The sequence below is a fragment of the Macaca fascicularis genome, chromosome 18 (assembly GCF_037993035.2).
Source record: "Macaca fascicularis isolate 582-1 chromosome 18, T2T-MFA8v1.1".
Lineage (NCBI taxonomy): Eukaryota > Metazoa > Chordata > Mammalia > Primates > Cercopithecidae > Macaca > Macaca fascicularis.
Genome location: NC_088392.1, coordinates 38084766 through 38100659, shown reverse-complemented (window position 1 = coordinate 38100659; position 15894 = coordinate 38084766).

Below are 15894 nucleotides of genomic sequence, written 5' to 3'. Positions count from 1 at the left end.
TGTAAATAAATGCTGCTTATCTTCAGGTATAGAATTCTCACTCAAGGCCTATCTGTGTGGTCAAATGCGGGCCACTTTTGTAAAGTCATTATACATTTAGTGTGCAAGGCGTTACAATCATCATTTTACTTGAAGCCTCCCCCAAGCAAATGATGAAGCCCATTATCAGCGGGACAAGATTAACTTATTTTTACAAGAAACATATGGCAAACTTAGGTGGAGTGAAAACGTCTCGCTTTAACCACCCATGTGTGTTTATAATGAAATAATTTTAAAAAGAAATGATGTAGCCATGTTAATTGCTGGGTTTGTATGTTTTACCAGGCTGGAACAATTTCTAAACACAGTAATCAAATTAATCACAGCAGGATTTTTCCGGTTCGGTAGAGAAGGAAAGCAGGCAAACAGACCACACAACTAGCTCTTCCATGGACCATTATTGTTTTTTCTTTGTTTGGGTTTTGTTTTTGTTTTGTTTTTTTTGAGAGGGAGTCTCACTCTGTCACCCAGGCTGGAGTGCAGTGGCACCATCTTGGCTCACTGCAACCTCTGCCTCCCGGGTTCAAGAGTTCTCCTGCCTTAGCCTCCTGAGTAGCTGAGATTACAGGCACGCACCAGCACTCCCGGAAAATTTTGTGTTTTTAGTAGAGATGGGATTTCACCATGTTGGCCATGCTGGTCTCAAACTTCTGACCTCAAGTGATCCACTCGCCTCAGCCTCCCAAAGTGCTGGGACTACAGGCGTAAGCCACTGCACCTGGCCCCATGGATCATTATTGATCACCTGCCATGCCAGACATTTTCTAGGGGTTAGGAATTTAGCAGGGACAACAGAGATAAACCTGTCTGCCCTATTGGAACTTTCATTCCAGTGGGGGAGACAGACAATAACAAAATAAATAAAGTGTACAATATATTAGAAGGTGACATGTGCCGTGGAAAAAAGCAGCAGAAATGGGGCGGGGTATGCCCTTTAAAATGGGCCCATCAGGGTGGCACTTAGGTGACATTCAGGCAAAGATTAAGAGGTCAGGGGGAGGGGCACGCTAAGCAGAGGGAAAGGCCAGTGCGAGGGTCCAGGTGTGTTTGAAGAAGAGCAAGGAGACCAGTGTGTCTGGACGGCAGTGAGCCAGGGGCGGGGGTGGGAGGGTTGGGGGTAGGAAATGAGTCAGGGAGGGAAGGGGTGCTGAGCACCAAGGGCCTGCATCCAGTGGAATAATCTATGTGCTTTATTCTGAGTGAAATGTGAAGCCAACCCAAGGTTTCACAGAGGAACTACATGATCTGACTCACAGTTTTAAAAGATTCCCAGAATGAATCATTTGACAGCCTGTGTTAGTTTGGCCAAAACACTCAAGTCAAAAAAAAAAAAAAAAATGGCTTGCAGGCAAGGTCACCCCTAGGTGTAGTGGGGAGTCAGATGCAGATTCCTGTACGTGACACTAACACCACTACCCCTTAAAACCTCCGTGTTTTACTCTCAGGAATGTCAAAAGTTAAAATCAAGGGTGAAGGGGTTACAGGCTCTGGAACTATTTCCGCTCCAAGAGGCCCAAATTCCTCACCTTCCTTTTTTAAACTTCCCTGATTGAAGGAAGAAGGTGGAACTCGGGGGTGGGTCAGGGGAGCTCAAGCTGGAATCTTCATGCTAAAGTCCTGCCAGGATGCTCCTGGTCACAGCAGACCTCACCCTAGAGGATCTTATGGTAAGAGTTACCCTTCTCTTCTAAATGTTTGGTATTGATGCCTTTATTTATTTCATGGCCTGTGAGCAGGCATTTTTATAAAACCTGGGGCACTCTGTCTAAAGTTTGAGAAACAGCCAGGGAGATGTGATTTGGATACAAAATGGACTCTCAGGTGTTTTTGATTTGTCACGAAGACAATAAAGCAACAGTTCTTGGACCAGACTTTTCCAACAAGTGGAAATAGGACAATGTTGGATGTCGTCAGTGAAGCAGAAGTATCCAAAGGCTTGGGGAGAACAGATTTATTGTAGGAGACCGGCTCACCCACTCCCCAGCTGCATCCCCACAGAGGGTCCAGAGGCCACTTCCTTTCCCAAGGCTGCTGAGACACACTTGTGAGAGGAAGCCCAGCATCCTTGAGTAGCTCTGTAGTGGGCCAGAAGTGGCACTGGGCATGGCTGCCATTGGCTAGGACTCTGACTGTAGTGGTGATGATGAGAGGGGCTGGCAGGGACCAAGAGGCACTATTTAATTGCCAAAGGCAAGATGGGTGTGGCTACCGTAAAGGTTATCAGAGCAGAAGTGGTCATCAGAATAGTATTGAGGAGAGCAAAAACCACCTGGTAACCATCAAGCAGGCTATCTGGAGCCAGAAGACTGCTTATTCAAGGAATTTAGAAGTAATTAGACCTCCCTATTATCTAAAGTCTGCACCTGGTTCCAGGCCTCTTTTCAACTTAAAATTTATAAGTAACTAGAATTTCCATACATCTCTAGAATTCATGCCTGCTGGAACTCATTGTGTAACTCCTGCTGACATTAAGGCACCAAAATGTCTACAAATGAAATCATTTATCATGCAAACTACCATTTAGCTCCCACTTTAAGGTCCATAAATACACTTAAGGAAAAATCCGCAGGCTTACTCAGTCCTGTCTCTCTGAGGAGCCCCGCTGCACTCTTCTGCAGCATTCTTTCTTCTTAATAAAACTTTCCTTCTTCAAACCTATACTGTCATCAGTAAATTCTCTTATTAACCCGTGAGATGACCACTTTCCAATGCTAGGGCTCTGACACCTCGCCCAGCAAGTATGACCCACAGAAATCACTGTCTTGGCGGTTGATCATGATATTCCTTGAGCAGAAATAGATGGGCAGACTAAAGCAGTCTCACCTGTTGCATAGATGGAAAAGCTCTAGATCTGGCTAATGGAATCACCACAATAGTAGGTCCTAGCCCCTCACCCAATTCATAGATTTGAACCAGTTCACAGACTCAGCACCTCTGGAAGAGAGGAGGACCAGTCTCCATAAGGAGATCCTGCCACATAGCCAACAATGTACACTGTCAGTTGTCCTCCCAACCTTCTGGCAAGGACCTGTGGCTGTTTATTAGGGTGACTGTTAATGAGGGAAGGAAATATAACCAGACTTTGGGGGAAGTCCTGGACACTGGAGACCCCAAACTGTGCTACTGTCACTACTGTCTGCCAGTTATGTGAACAGTGGAGTTTGGCTCTGGTTCTTCTCTTGGTTCTTCTCTTGGTTCTTCTCTTCTCTTGGACCTGGAGTGTTCTACAAATCTACCCTGGGTTATTTCTCCAGTTTCAGAAGCCAGAGTTGCAAAGGAAATGTCATCAGTGTGGGCAGAGGTCCCATACTGGTTAGAACCCTTTAGCCCATCATCTTTCAGTTTCCCAGGTGCTGGGTGCCCAGTGCTCAGGGTACTTCCCATACACAGATGGTCACACACAGACGGTGATGTCTGAGGGGCTGTGTGTGAAGAGGTCAACCCACTCTGGTTGTCTTGCTGCTTGCCCATAGGGCCTAGCATGCTACACAACTGAGGCTGAGGCAGGGACTCTGGTGTAGACCAGAGCAGGCAGCGAAGGGCAAGGAAGAGAAAACCAGTCTCAGTTCTGCCATCACTTCCACATGGCTTACTGGGCACATCCCTTTGTCTTTCTGAACTTTGGTTTACTCATCTCTAAGAAGAGAAGTCGAGTTTGAAGTCACTGATTCTTTGGCTGCATATTGGGGTCACTCAGGGAACTTAAAAAGGATGAATACTTAAGCCCTAAGCTAGAGATTTTGATTTAATTGGTCTGGGGTGGGGGCCAAGCACTGATGTTTTTATATCTCCTCTGGTGATTCAAATATGTATTCAGGGGTGAGCCCTGCTGGCTGAAGTCTCCCCGAGGTCTCTTCCAGCTTCGACAGGAGGAGTCTACAAGTTATTCCTTCACTGACAGAGAGAAAGAGAGTCTGACACATTTGAAATTAAAGTTACAAAGACCCTTTGGAGGAGAAAAATCTGAAAACCTCTGTTTCTAAAATTAAAACCTGCCACCGTTGTTCTCCGTGGGAAAAATTTGACTGGTCAGAGCACAGGGAAGCTGGGTTGAGGAACGGTCCTGCTACGGTCTGGATGTTGGTATCTCTCCCAATTTATACGATGGAATCTAATAACCAATGTGATGGTATTGATAGGTGGGGCATATGGGAAGTGACTAAGTCGTAAGGGCTCCATCCTGGTGAATGGTATTAGTGCCCTTATAAAAGAGGCTTGAGCAAACCCCACTCCCCCTGCACTATGTGAGGACACACAGAAGGCACCACCTATGAGAAACAGGCCTTCACCACACACCAAATTTGCTGATGCCTTGATTTTGGACTTGCCAGCCCTGAGAACTATTAGCAATAAATTTCTATGATTTATAAATTACTCATCTTAAGGTATTTTGTTATAGAAGCCTAAGCAGACTAAGATAAGTCCAAATCAGTGTTTGGCTGCTCAAAGATTTGTTCATAGCATGTGCCTGTGTCCTAGACATAGGTCAAAATCTGCCCTTGGGTTTAATGTGCATCTTGCCATACCCCGATATTATATTATAGACTCAGAAAGATACCCATCCCTTCGGCTTACTGATGGATGCTCTAACTTCTGTGTCTTATTCCTGCCATCATCTTTAGCTAGCCTTTGATAAATAGTTGTTCCTATTCTGGGAATGGTAGAATTGGTTCTGGCTTCTGAGCCTGACTTAAATACACAGTAGCTGTGTGCCCTTGAAGAGATACATTTTTCTCCCTCGCATCAATTTCCCCATCTGTTAAACCTCTGGCCCCACGGTGTCTTCTGGATAAAATGCTCTATGCTAATGTAATGTTATGAAACTCTGCTGATCCATCTGGAGTAGAAAGCTGAGCTGCCTTCCTGAAGCAAAATGGAGCCCAGACTTTTGCAAACTGATTATTCTCACAGGTACCAGAGGTGGATTTGTGGGGAGCATCTTTCCAACTTAGTCCACCCCAAAAGAACTGTCTTCTTTCCACCTAGCCCAGTCAACAATGAACCCAGCTTTGAAGCATTTGTAGCAAAGGCTGCTAGGTGGTGCTGTTTCCCCAGATTTGCAGGGAATCTGCCTTTCAGCAGATGGCTGTTGAAGAATTAACAATTAATGTCCACTGTATCAGCCAAAGCTGGCAGAAAATATGTTATACTCCAGAAACTACAGAGAGCTGAGATTGCTCAAAGACGTTCGGCTGTCAGCTTGGTCCTCTGCTGGCCAAAAATGTAATCCATCCTCACATTGGTCCCATAAATAAGGGACATTGATCACAAGGGTAAATAAGGAATATTATAATGAATTATTTGTATGCTTATTTTCTCAGTCTTATTGCATTTTATTCCGAAAGTTTTTCCTCATATTTTAATTAGAAAACAATCATTACTGGGCTAGAGGGTGATTATAAGGTAACCAATTCTGATGTGAGTTCACTTTGCGACTCCTTAAAAAAGGAAACCACCAGATGAAACACACGGGCGGCCTCTCCGAATCCGTATGGACGCTTGCAGGGTATCACAAACCGAGGCGTGAGGGCTGTGGTAGCAGGCAGATATCTTCTGTTTTCCTAACCTTTATTTTTCTACAACAAGGATGTTTGAGTCAAGAGCTTGAACACTGCAGATGTCTTTGTCTTCATCAAAAGGCAAAGACATCCTTTGTCACACAAAAGGAGAGTTAGGGAAGCCAGTAAAAGGGAAGGGCAAAGAGGTCGTGTGGCACATTCTCAGTGCTGCTTCTTGCATTTTTCCCCCTTAGTGTTTGCAACCTTCATTCCCACTATTTCCAGTCCTGCCTTGCTGGGTCCTGAAAGGTAAACTCCTTCTAATGATGACAGAGCACAATGGGAGGAGGGCACCGTAAGATTCTGCTCTCCTGCGTGGATCCTGACGACCTTCTTTGCTTGTAGATATGGCCACATTGTGGGTAGCCAGTGGTGCAGTGGCCGGGTTGATTAGCAGAACCACAGGATTCTCTTGCGGGCATTGGTCACACTCTGAAATATAAAACCTGTGCCTTCCGCAGTGTGCCCCTTCCCCTTAACTTTTTGGTTCCCAACTTCTTCCTTGCCCAGAAATAGCAGCCTGTCAAGTTTAAGTTATTAACTGCTTCACCCTTCCTCTGCCACGCTGTTTGCTGCTCACTTTTGCAGGCTGGAGAGAAAAAGAATGAAACCTATGTATTTCCCTCAAGTTTCCCTCCTAGTTAAATTTTGCTTTTCGTGAATTCATGGTGCACATAGTTTAGATTTAGAAAAATATTCCCAGTGCCAACTCCTCTGGTGTGCATTGTTTTTTAAAAGCACACATTTTCAATCAACAGCATCAACAACTCAGAACCCAGGCTGGTGGAGAAGGGTGAGTAGGGGGCTGCCCACGGGGAAGCAGAGCATCTTCCCTCATGGTAGGGAAAGGCAAGGCCCCTTAACCCAAGGTGCCAATTACTATTTTAACCATCCTCCCCCACTGCCCAAGAGGCAGCTGGAAAGGAATCAGCACGCCGGGAGTTCCCAGAGTGTCTCGCTGGCTCCCCAAGGCTTCCAGGCATTTGCCCATCTGGTGAGGCCTCCGGAGCAGGGGGGCTAATTAGGCGTCATCTGGCCACCTGAGAAGGCTTGGCGGGCCTCCCCTGGCTTCCCCCTCCTCCAGGCAGGACTCCGCTCTGACAGCTGCGGATCTCTGGGGTTGGTTTGGTTTAGCAGCTGCCCTGGCTAATTATTGGATAGCAGGGTCCCCAGGTGGCTGCCTCAGACTGGAGGGGGTGGGGTGGGCAGAGAGAGGGTTGAAGAACAGAAAGGGGCAGGGAGGGGAACGATATGAGGTGTAGTGAGAGAGTGATCTGAGGAAGAAACAGAGCAGATGGATAAACATTCAATTCAAATCTCAGGGGCTGGAAGATGAAGGGGTTTCCTTACTCCTGGAGGGATTCGATCCCATAGGTGGGCCCCCCCCATGAGAAAACACCAGCCCCTATGCACACACCTCCTGCCACACCATGATATTCTGGATTCATCCCCATTTCTTCCCTTTTAGCACCGTCCTCTGCCTAGACTTACTCCTTCAGTTCAGGAACTAATCGAGAGTTTTTCATTAAGAGAACATGGTCTTACAGTCCTAATTTGGGGTGGGGAGGGTGGGTGTGCAAAGCTTTAGAAAGACGATGTTGTATACAAAATTATTGTTTACTACTGTTGGAATTTGAGGCCCCCAGGCATGTAGGTATTTTAACCCTGCTGTCCCTAAACCATGACAAGTGCCCAGAGAGTTGAGCACTCGTAGACAAGTCGGTATGCCCTCCACTTTTGGGGTATTTTCTCTTTGTCTTCTGGGCAGGCACCCCATGACATGGGACAAATAGGAAGAATTTGGGGATGAAATAAGAGGAAGTAGAATAAAATCTACAAGGGGCTGGATTGCAAAAGACGCTATTTCCAGGTCACTGAAATCCTGCTGTCAGTTTGAACCTTCACTTGCTAAGCACCTAGACTGAGACACTGAAACACTGAATTCCATAGTTTTCTCTTTTGTAATGTAGGATTATTTGAAGCGATAAGGTGGGGGTGGGAGGGGTACTCCCTGGACTGGGTCAAAATGAACTCCAGTTTCATTTCTGGTCCTGTTATATCTGTGGTATGTTGCTTTGGATTAAGCCATCGCATTTCCTCTCCAGTCCAATGTTCCTGTCTTGACAATGAAAATGTGAGAATGCTTTCTTCAGTTTGCCAGAACTTAACCATTTTCTGAGAATATTAGAAGTTAGAATTTTATGTTTCTCTATTTTGTTGAACTGTACCCAAGAGGGAATGGCTTTCTCTGTCCCCTTTACCCCCAAACTCCCATTGTGAGACTCAAGGTCATTTTATACTGAGAAAGGAAAACTACTGGATGGAGAACAGCTGGTTTGAGACTCATCACATGTGCCCCAAACATCAGAAAGGTGGGAGCTCTGCAGATGTGCAATACTTGTTGACAGCTGTAGTAATAATTGGAAGGGTGGTTGGGATTTTCGTGATGGCAGGAAGATAATCTTGTTAAGGTTTTGACATCTTGTCTGGTTCCCTCACAACTGCCTACCCATCCCTTGCAATTCCAAGGCTGAGACGGGAAGCCTTGGGCTGGGATAGAAGAATTCAGAGATTTGAATCCATCAAGCAAGATTCACAATGAGGAACAATTCTCTTCAGAGAACTAGAGCACTTTGATTCCATTAGCTAGAGACTGCAGTCATCTTTGTCCCCAACTCCCTAAAGCTCTCGGGGCATAAATCCCAGACACAGAGAATGGACCTAGTGGGAGTAGAAAGGAAAGCAAATGAGGGGCTTCTTTATACTAACTGGTGTCAACTTACAGTGGGGTGTAAAATAGTAGAGATTGAATTTCTTCAGTTTGGGGATAAGAGTCATTGTTTTAAATTAGTCTGGGACCAAGATAGACCTCAGAAGATAAATGTTACGTTTTTCTGCAGGTCACTAAACATCCTAGCTTTGTGTTACAGCTCCAGTAGAAAATGATCAAACCTCTCATTAAAGTCTATAGTTCTTCTGGGGAACTCTAAGGCCTGTGAGAGTTGATTTGATCCAGCTTGTCACTCCGGTAGGTTCCCCTCCAGCGTCTCTGAGGAATGGAAACCCATTGTTTACTTGACTATCCCTCAATAGAAGGAACCCAGTACATTCCATCGTGGGCAGTTCAAGTGCTTAGAGGACTGTTCCTTATTTGGAGCTGAAACCCCTTCCTTGAAACTTCTGCTCACTAATCCCATTTCTACCCTTTGGAGCTACACAGTTAGGGTCTGCCAATGGAAAGCACAGCAAGAAACTGGGATAAATGTAGTCCCCTTTTCAGATGAAAGCCCTTCAGATAGTTGAAGCCAGTTATCACGTTCTTTAAGTCTTCCTTTGTACAAAATGCACATTTCAAGTGTGAAAAGAAGCTATAAATACTCTCAATATTTCCAATAAAGGGAAATTAATATAAGGCAATTATATTAATTAATTAATAATAGTAATTAAAAAATTAATAAAGGCAAAAGTGAGAAAACCCAAAGATTAGTAAGTTCAGGAAGTGACTTCCATTCCTACAGCTGGAGAATGAATAAGAAGTGTCCTGTTGCCTGGAATCCCAGTGGGGTGGGGGTGGGGATCACCCAAAGCAGAGTGGCAACTGTGGCAGAGGTACCATGGACAGCGTTGGTATTGCCAAGGGGTATTGAGCTGCTGGTGCTAGAACATCTGAAGGGGCACTGCCTGGCTAATGCTGGGACCACCGTGGCTGCTGCTGGCATCACTAACATGCAGCATCTCAGCAGGTGAGGCTGGCACTGGCTCCAAGGAAGAGGTTTTCCATGCAGACGTGGAAACTGCCAAAAGACCTTGGACATGAGCTGCCACCTGCTGCTGGAAGGATGTGGAGAGAACATGGATTCAGGAAGAGAGCTGCTTCTTCCCTCCTCCCATATCCCAGTTTCTTGCTGTGCTTTCCATTGGCAGACCCTAACTGAAAACCACTGGCAAGAGACTTGCAGAAATTAACTTTCCAGAGTCCCAAGGCCTCTAGATTACAGAGAAGAGGACAGAAAAGAGGGAATGGGGCCTGAGACAAATACCTTCATAGTGTTCTTCCCAAAGTGTAAAACCAATCATTGAAAACTAGACTCTACATAAGACCGGAATAAAGCCAAGTGATGTAGCTAGCCTCACCCTTGCATTGACAGTAAAGTGTTATTAAAATCAAATACGTGTGGCATAAACACTGTTCGCAGTTACTGAGCTTGCAGTCAACAACATCCTTTATTTACATGAAGCAGGTGAGGCAAAACCTGTATTTTTGAAAATGAGTGTTTGACTGAAGTACAAGTCTCTAGTGGATATACTTGTGTATTATTTTTCTCTCTTTCCTGGCATACTGCCTCTTTCTTCTGGTAATGGTGCCCTTCTTTTTCCCTTGGGGAAATTGCCCGCTTCCATCCATGTGGCTGTCTCTCAGTCACATGACTCCAGGAGCCCTGATCACACGGGAGGGCACAAGAGACAAACTCTGAAACTTGAGTAGAAACACTGAGGGACAGATGGATGGTGGATCTGAAGCTGTATATGGCACTTCCCTGCAGATGCTGTCTACTGACATCCTGAAGCTACTCTGATTCTTGGCATTCTCAGGATCTCGTTGTTCACTTTTTCTGTTGTTGCATTCACTGCACAGTCTTCTTCCTACAAAATCTTTTCTTGCTTTGGTTAGCCAGGGTCTATTTCTGTTGCTTGCACCAAAGAACCTGGAATGACATGTGGTCTACTTACTTATCTTCCCTATGTGCGAGAAGACACCATCTGGCTTAGGCGAGAGCTATCAAATACTGACCCTCCAGCCAGCATACCACCTATTCCTCCATCTTTCTATCCTCACAAATATTAGAAGCATAATGAGTTATGGCCAACCTAGAAAGTAAACTTATGGTGATATGCTGGAGAGATTTGTCCTTATTGCAGTGGAGTTTTAAAATCTGTGATGCAGATAAATACATGGAAAAGGATTTTCCCGCAGTCATCTTGATGTGGTTATTTTGATTTGGTCATATCAAAATGGATGCCTCAAAATAGCTTATATTTTATATCAAAATATTTCTTAAAATGTATCATTTTTTATCCTCTAGTAATGGATATCTCAGAGCCCTGTCCCATTCCTGGGCTTGACCTGACTGCATTTCTAAAACAGCTCAGAAATGGAATAAAGATCAGGAATGAAGTTTGTGTGTAATTATGTTAATTGCTACTTTAAATAGTTTATTAACATTAAGTTGTTTCTTAGGGCTGTCAACTTGTCTTCAAAATGACTGCATCAAAATATCATGTGTCTAATTTCTATATAGTCATATGAGTAATAAAAATGTGCCAAATATACGAGCTGTCTCTCCAGAGCAAGAAGAGCACCCCTCCATCACTGCACACTGCTTCCTAGGTGGACAGAATTGAATGTATAAATAGCCTATATCTCCAGATAGTCAACTAGTTAGGAAACTCTTCACTATCTAACCATCTTTCAATCTGTGTGTATCTATATTGTCCATAGGGATAGTTTGAGGATGACTTCTTGAAATTGCAACCCAGAAAACTGTGTTGACGTCCCATGGTAACTTCTCAACACGGAGACAAAGTTAGTTTGGTAAAGCTTATTTTATAAGAATTATGTTGGCACAAGTAATTTTGTTTAGTAGTTATCTTTTAAATATTAAAATATATTTAAACTTTTAAAATTTTGCTGGGCATTGATATTTTACAACTTTATGTAATACAACCATTCCATGCTTTTTAAAAAACTGGAGCATGTTCCTGTTCTCCCTAATCCTACAATTCTCCCTGCAGCTGCTCCACAGTCCACACCTTTCTTTGGTGGAGTAGGATGAAAGTCATTCACTTGGTTCTGTGGACTTGAACTCATTTAGAGTGGCTAGGTTTTTTCTTATTGTCTTCTTACCTATCTCAGGTTTCAATTTCCTACTAACCGTATTTGTTCTAGCCATCCCAGTTTGGAGATTGCTTTCCTTGATAGAGAAAGCAATATAGATGTTGAATTGTCCTGTTTCTCTCTGTTTGCTTTCAATATGACACCATTTGCCCCTAAGCACTGGGTTATTCCATTCCTCATTCTTCTTTCTGCTCTGAAACCAGTGCAATGCCCTCTTTTAGTGCTCTTACACTGTCCTGTTAAGTCTCAGTGCAGTTTGGGCTCCATTTTTTCATAGTATCATTATGGCTAGTTTGTATTGCTTTGTTATATGTGCCTCCTTTCATTATTTCGGGCATTTCTTAAAAAAAAATATGAGATCATTAGAGATATATTTGTAGAGCTTCTTCTTCTTCTTCTTTTTCTTTTTCTTTTTCTTTTTTTTTTTTTTTTTAAAAAAAGCTTCGTTTTTTCCTTCATGATCAGTGTCATTTGTTATTATTCTGATTGAATTCTTTTCTGGGAACCTTCCTTCCTCTTTCAGACATTTTAACTTTTATAGTGTCAAGAGTGATACCCACCTTTTCTCTGAACTTTTAGAAACCATTTTTCCTAAGGCCTAGAGTTCATGTCTAATTGTGAGCAACACTTCTTTCTTCAGATGTTAGAAGTTCTAAAATAAAAAGCCAGGTTCAGTGGCTCACACCTGTAATCCCAGCACTTTGGGAGGCCAAGGCAGGTGGATCATGAGGTCAGGAGTTCGAGACCAGCTTGACCAACATAGGGAAACCCCATGTGTATTAAAAGTATAAATAAATTAGCCAGGCATGGTGGTACGTGCCTGTAATCCCAGATACTCAGGAGGGTGAGGCAGGAGAATTGCTTAAATCCAGGAGGTGGAGGTTGAAGTGAGCCAAGATCATGCCACTGCACCCCAGCCTAGGTGACAGAGCAAGACTCCATCTAAAAAACAATTTTTTTAAAAAAGAAATTCTAAAATAATTATACTTTATCCAAGTGGATTTTTGACTATACTAGGCTGGTTGTGCCCACTGTGTTAATAGTAAGGTGATGAATTGTAGTGAGAGATCAGATCTGTGTTCAAATCTCTACAGACCTCCTGATGATTTTACAAAATCTACTTGATTTATCTGACTTGTCTAACAGGGTTTTAAAAAAACACAGTCAACTGTATAGCTTTGCAGGGTTGCCATTGAAACTGTAAGGTATATGAAATGTCAATAGCTCCATAAATGGTAGCAATTATTATTACTGCCTTATGTTTTTGATATTTTGGGAAACTTTCTTGCCCTAACATTTGTACTAGTATATGTGTAGAAGTTAGTAATATAATGTGAATAAGTTAAAGCTACAAGAGAGACATTAGGGTTTAAGTATAAATATATTGTTGGCCAATACACACTGGGCAATGGCTGGAACATTCTGTGTTCCCATTTCTTTATAAAACAATCTGAATTCATGAGGTTGTCACAAAAATTTAAATGAGTAAATATATGTAGTTGCTTAGACCATCACTTGGCATATATCCAGCACTTCATTTGCTCTTATTATTAACATGCCAAGGACTTGAATGTATGAACATGGAGTTGAGAATGCCAGCAGCACTAGCATTTTTATGTATGTAAGTCAGGATATATAAAAGAACACTGAGAAAATCTTAGAGATAAATAAGCGTATGGAAAATGAGCGAAAGAAAATCACTGAAAAGTGTTGACCAAAAAGTGTAAATTCATATCATACCATTGAGAAACATGGACATTTTGGAGGTGATGGATTTCGAGTCATTATACTGTAGAAGATTGGACCACAAAGGCAGCTAAGCATCAACCATCAATTTTGGGGTGAATCTTGCTGAATCATTGGAGCCATTGTCTGAGCTGCCTATACACAAGCCCCTGTCCTTTTATGGAACCAGAGGTGTGCACCATTCTCTAAGATGGATTTTCATGTACATATGGATTGTGAAAGGAAAATAAATCTTGGGGCCCCCAAATCACCAAGCTAAAGGGAAAGTCAAGCTGGGAACTGCTTAGGGCAAACCTGCCTCTCATTCTATTCAAAGTCATCCCTCTGCTCAGTGAGCTAGATGCATATCTGATTGCCTCATTTGGAAAGGCCAATCGGAAACTCAAAAGAATGCAATCATTTGTCTCTCACCTACCTGTGACCTGGAAACCTCCTCCCTGCTTTGAATTGTCTCACCTTTCTGGACAGAACCAATGCACATCTTACATATATTGATTGATGTCTTATGTCTCCCCAAAATGTATAAAACCAAGCTCTGTCCTGACCACTTTGGGCACATGTTGTCAGGATTTCCCGCGGTTATGTCATGAGCATGCACTCTTAACCTTGGCAAAATATAATTTTTAAATTAACTGAGACTGTCTCAGATATTTGGGGTTCACATTTGGTAACAACAGGGAATCTGAGCAGAGATGGCCCTGACCTTTGACGAATCTTCTACTGATGCTTGGTACCGACATGAGCTAACTTTATGGCTCAAACCAATAGGATAATTTACTGAGGGCTGAGAGCACATCCCTCCAGAGAATCCCTAAGCTCCCCAAATTTGGTTGAGATCTAAAATTTATTTTGCTGTACAATTCCTCTTTTTTTTTGGAGTTTTACTTGCTTCCAACACAAGAAAGGGAAGTTTTTCCTGCTTCCACAATGATAGAAGGCAGGTAACTCCTTTTCCTTTATGAAGTTTGAGCTAACTTCTAACAGAGAAGATGAGTTGTTGTTTTTTTCCTGCTTCTAGGATGATAGAGAGTAGTCTTCAGCTTGACACCAATCCCTTCCTGAATTGGGGTCTGTCGTGGCTAAAGTAACTGAACTGGGGTTTGTCTTGGCTGACTTTAAGATTAAAAACCAGCTGATCTTATTTTCTCCTTACTATTAGAATGCTCAGTAATCATACAAGTTGTGCAATCATTTGTTTGTTTTGCTTAACTGGTTCTTTTTGTTGTTTATTTGTGTCTGTTTTTGTTGTTTCAGTCTTTTTCCCATTGGGTTTCATCAACTCTATCCAACTTGATCAAATTGAAGGGAAGTTCCAAATTATGGGGAGCAAGGCCTCTGAACTGGCTAAATTCCCACATACACAACAAAGGTGGTGTGGTGAGGGGAGAAAATGGCCAGCAAAAGGAAAAAAAAAAAAAAAAAAGAGGAAATATTTTTTATTGTGACTACTTACGGGGCTTTATTTACATAACAAGGCCATCTGTTTGCTAGCTTGGCCTAAATGAAAAAGCAATGACTGTCACCCCATGCTGCAGTTTCATGGCTAAGGTTCTGCCTTCTTTTTTTTCACCACGAAAACCTGGTTTTGGTTCCTAAATCAAGCCTTTCTGGTTTGATACTTGGTACTTCTGAAATAGCAGCAGTTTGTCCTAGCTGAAATATAGTAACAAGATTTAAAAAGATTTGTTTAAAGGAGCTCAATGGTTAAAAGTCAGCTTAATTTAAAGCTAACATCCAAGATGTGCATGTGTATGTGTGTGTGCTTGTATATAAAAGGCCTTCATGTGTATTTTTTTTCTCGCCTAGGACCTTGTCCTGTTTTGAGCAAAAGTTTTTTCTTTTTAGTTGACAGAATTCTGTTTTTTTCATTTACTTATCCTGTCTCTCCTTTCTCTTGCATCCTCTGCTGCATAAGGGACCTAAAATAGTTTATAATAGCCTGGAATTCCTTAAAGAAAACAGAAGGCGCCAGGCTCCCTTTTGGGGAGAAAACTCTGTTTTTCCTTATGGAACCCCAAGAGTATAAATAGACAAGCTTGTCTCAACTCTTAAACGGTTTGCTTTTGTATTGTGTTACATGACCTTTTTTTTGACTAAAATGTTATTCCAACAAAGACTATTCTTGGGTTTTTAAGGAAAAGTGTAGTTTTGACACTTAGAAATATCTTTGTTTAAATTTTTTTTTTTTTTTTTTTTTTTTTTTGAGACGGAGTCTCACTCTGCTGCCCAGGCTAGAGTGCAGTGGCCGGATCTCAGCTCACTGCAAGCTCCGCCTCCCGGGTTTACGCCATTCTCCTGCCTCAGCCTCCCGAGTAGCTGGGACTACAGGCGCCCGCCACGTCGCCCGGCTAGTTTTTTGTATTTTTTTAGTAGAGATGGGGTTTCACCGTGTTAGCCAGGATGGTCTCGATCTCCCAACCTCATGATCCGCCCGTCTCGGCCTCCCAAAATGCTGGGATTACAGGCTTGAGCCACCGTGCCCGGCCCTAAAAAATTTTTTAAGTGCACTGTGAAAGCATCACATGGTCTACTCTCATACTAATTCTCCCTCTTTAGAGACCCAGGATTCAGTGTGGGCTCTACCTAGAGCCCAGAGATCTGGTTAAAATGTAGGTAGTCCCTATCTAAATAAAATTGGTCTCCTTATACAATGCT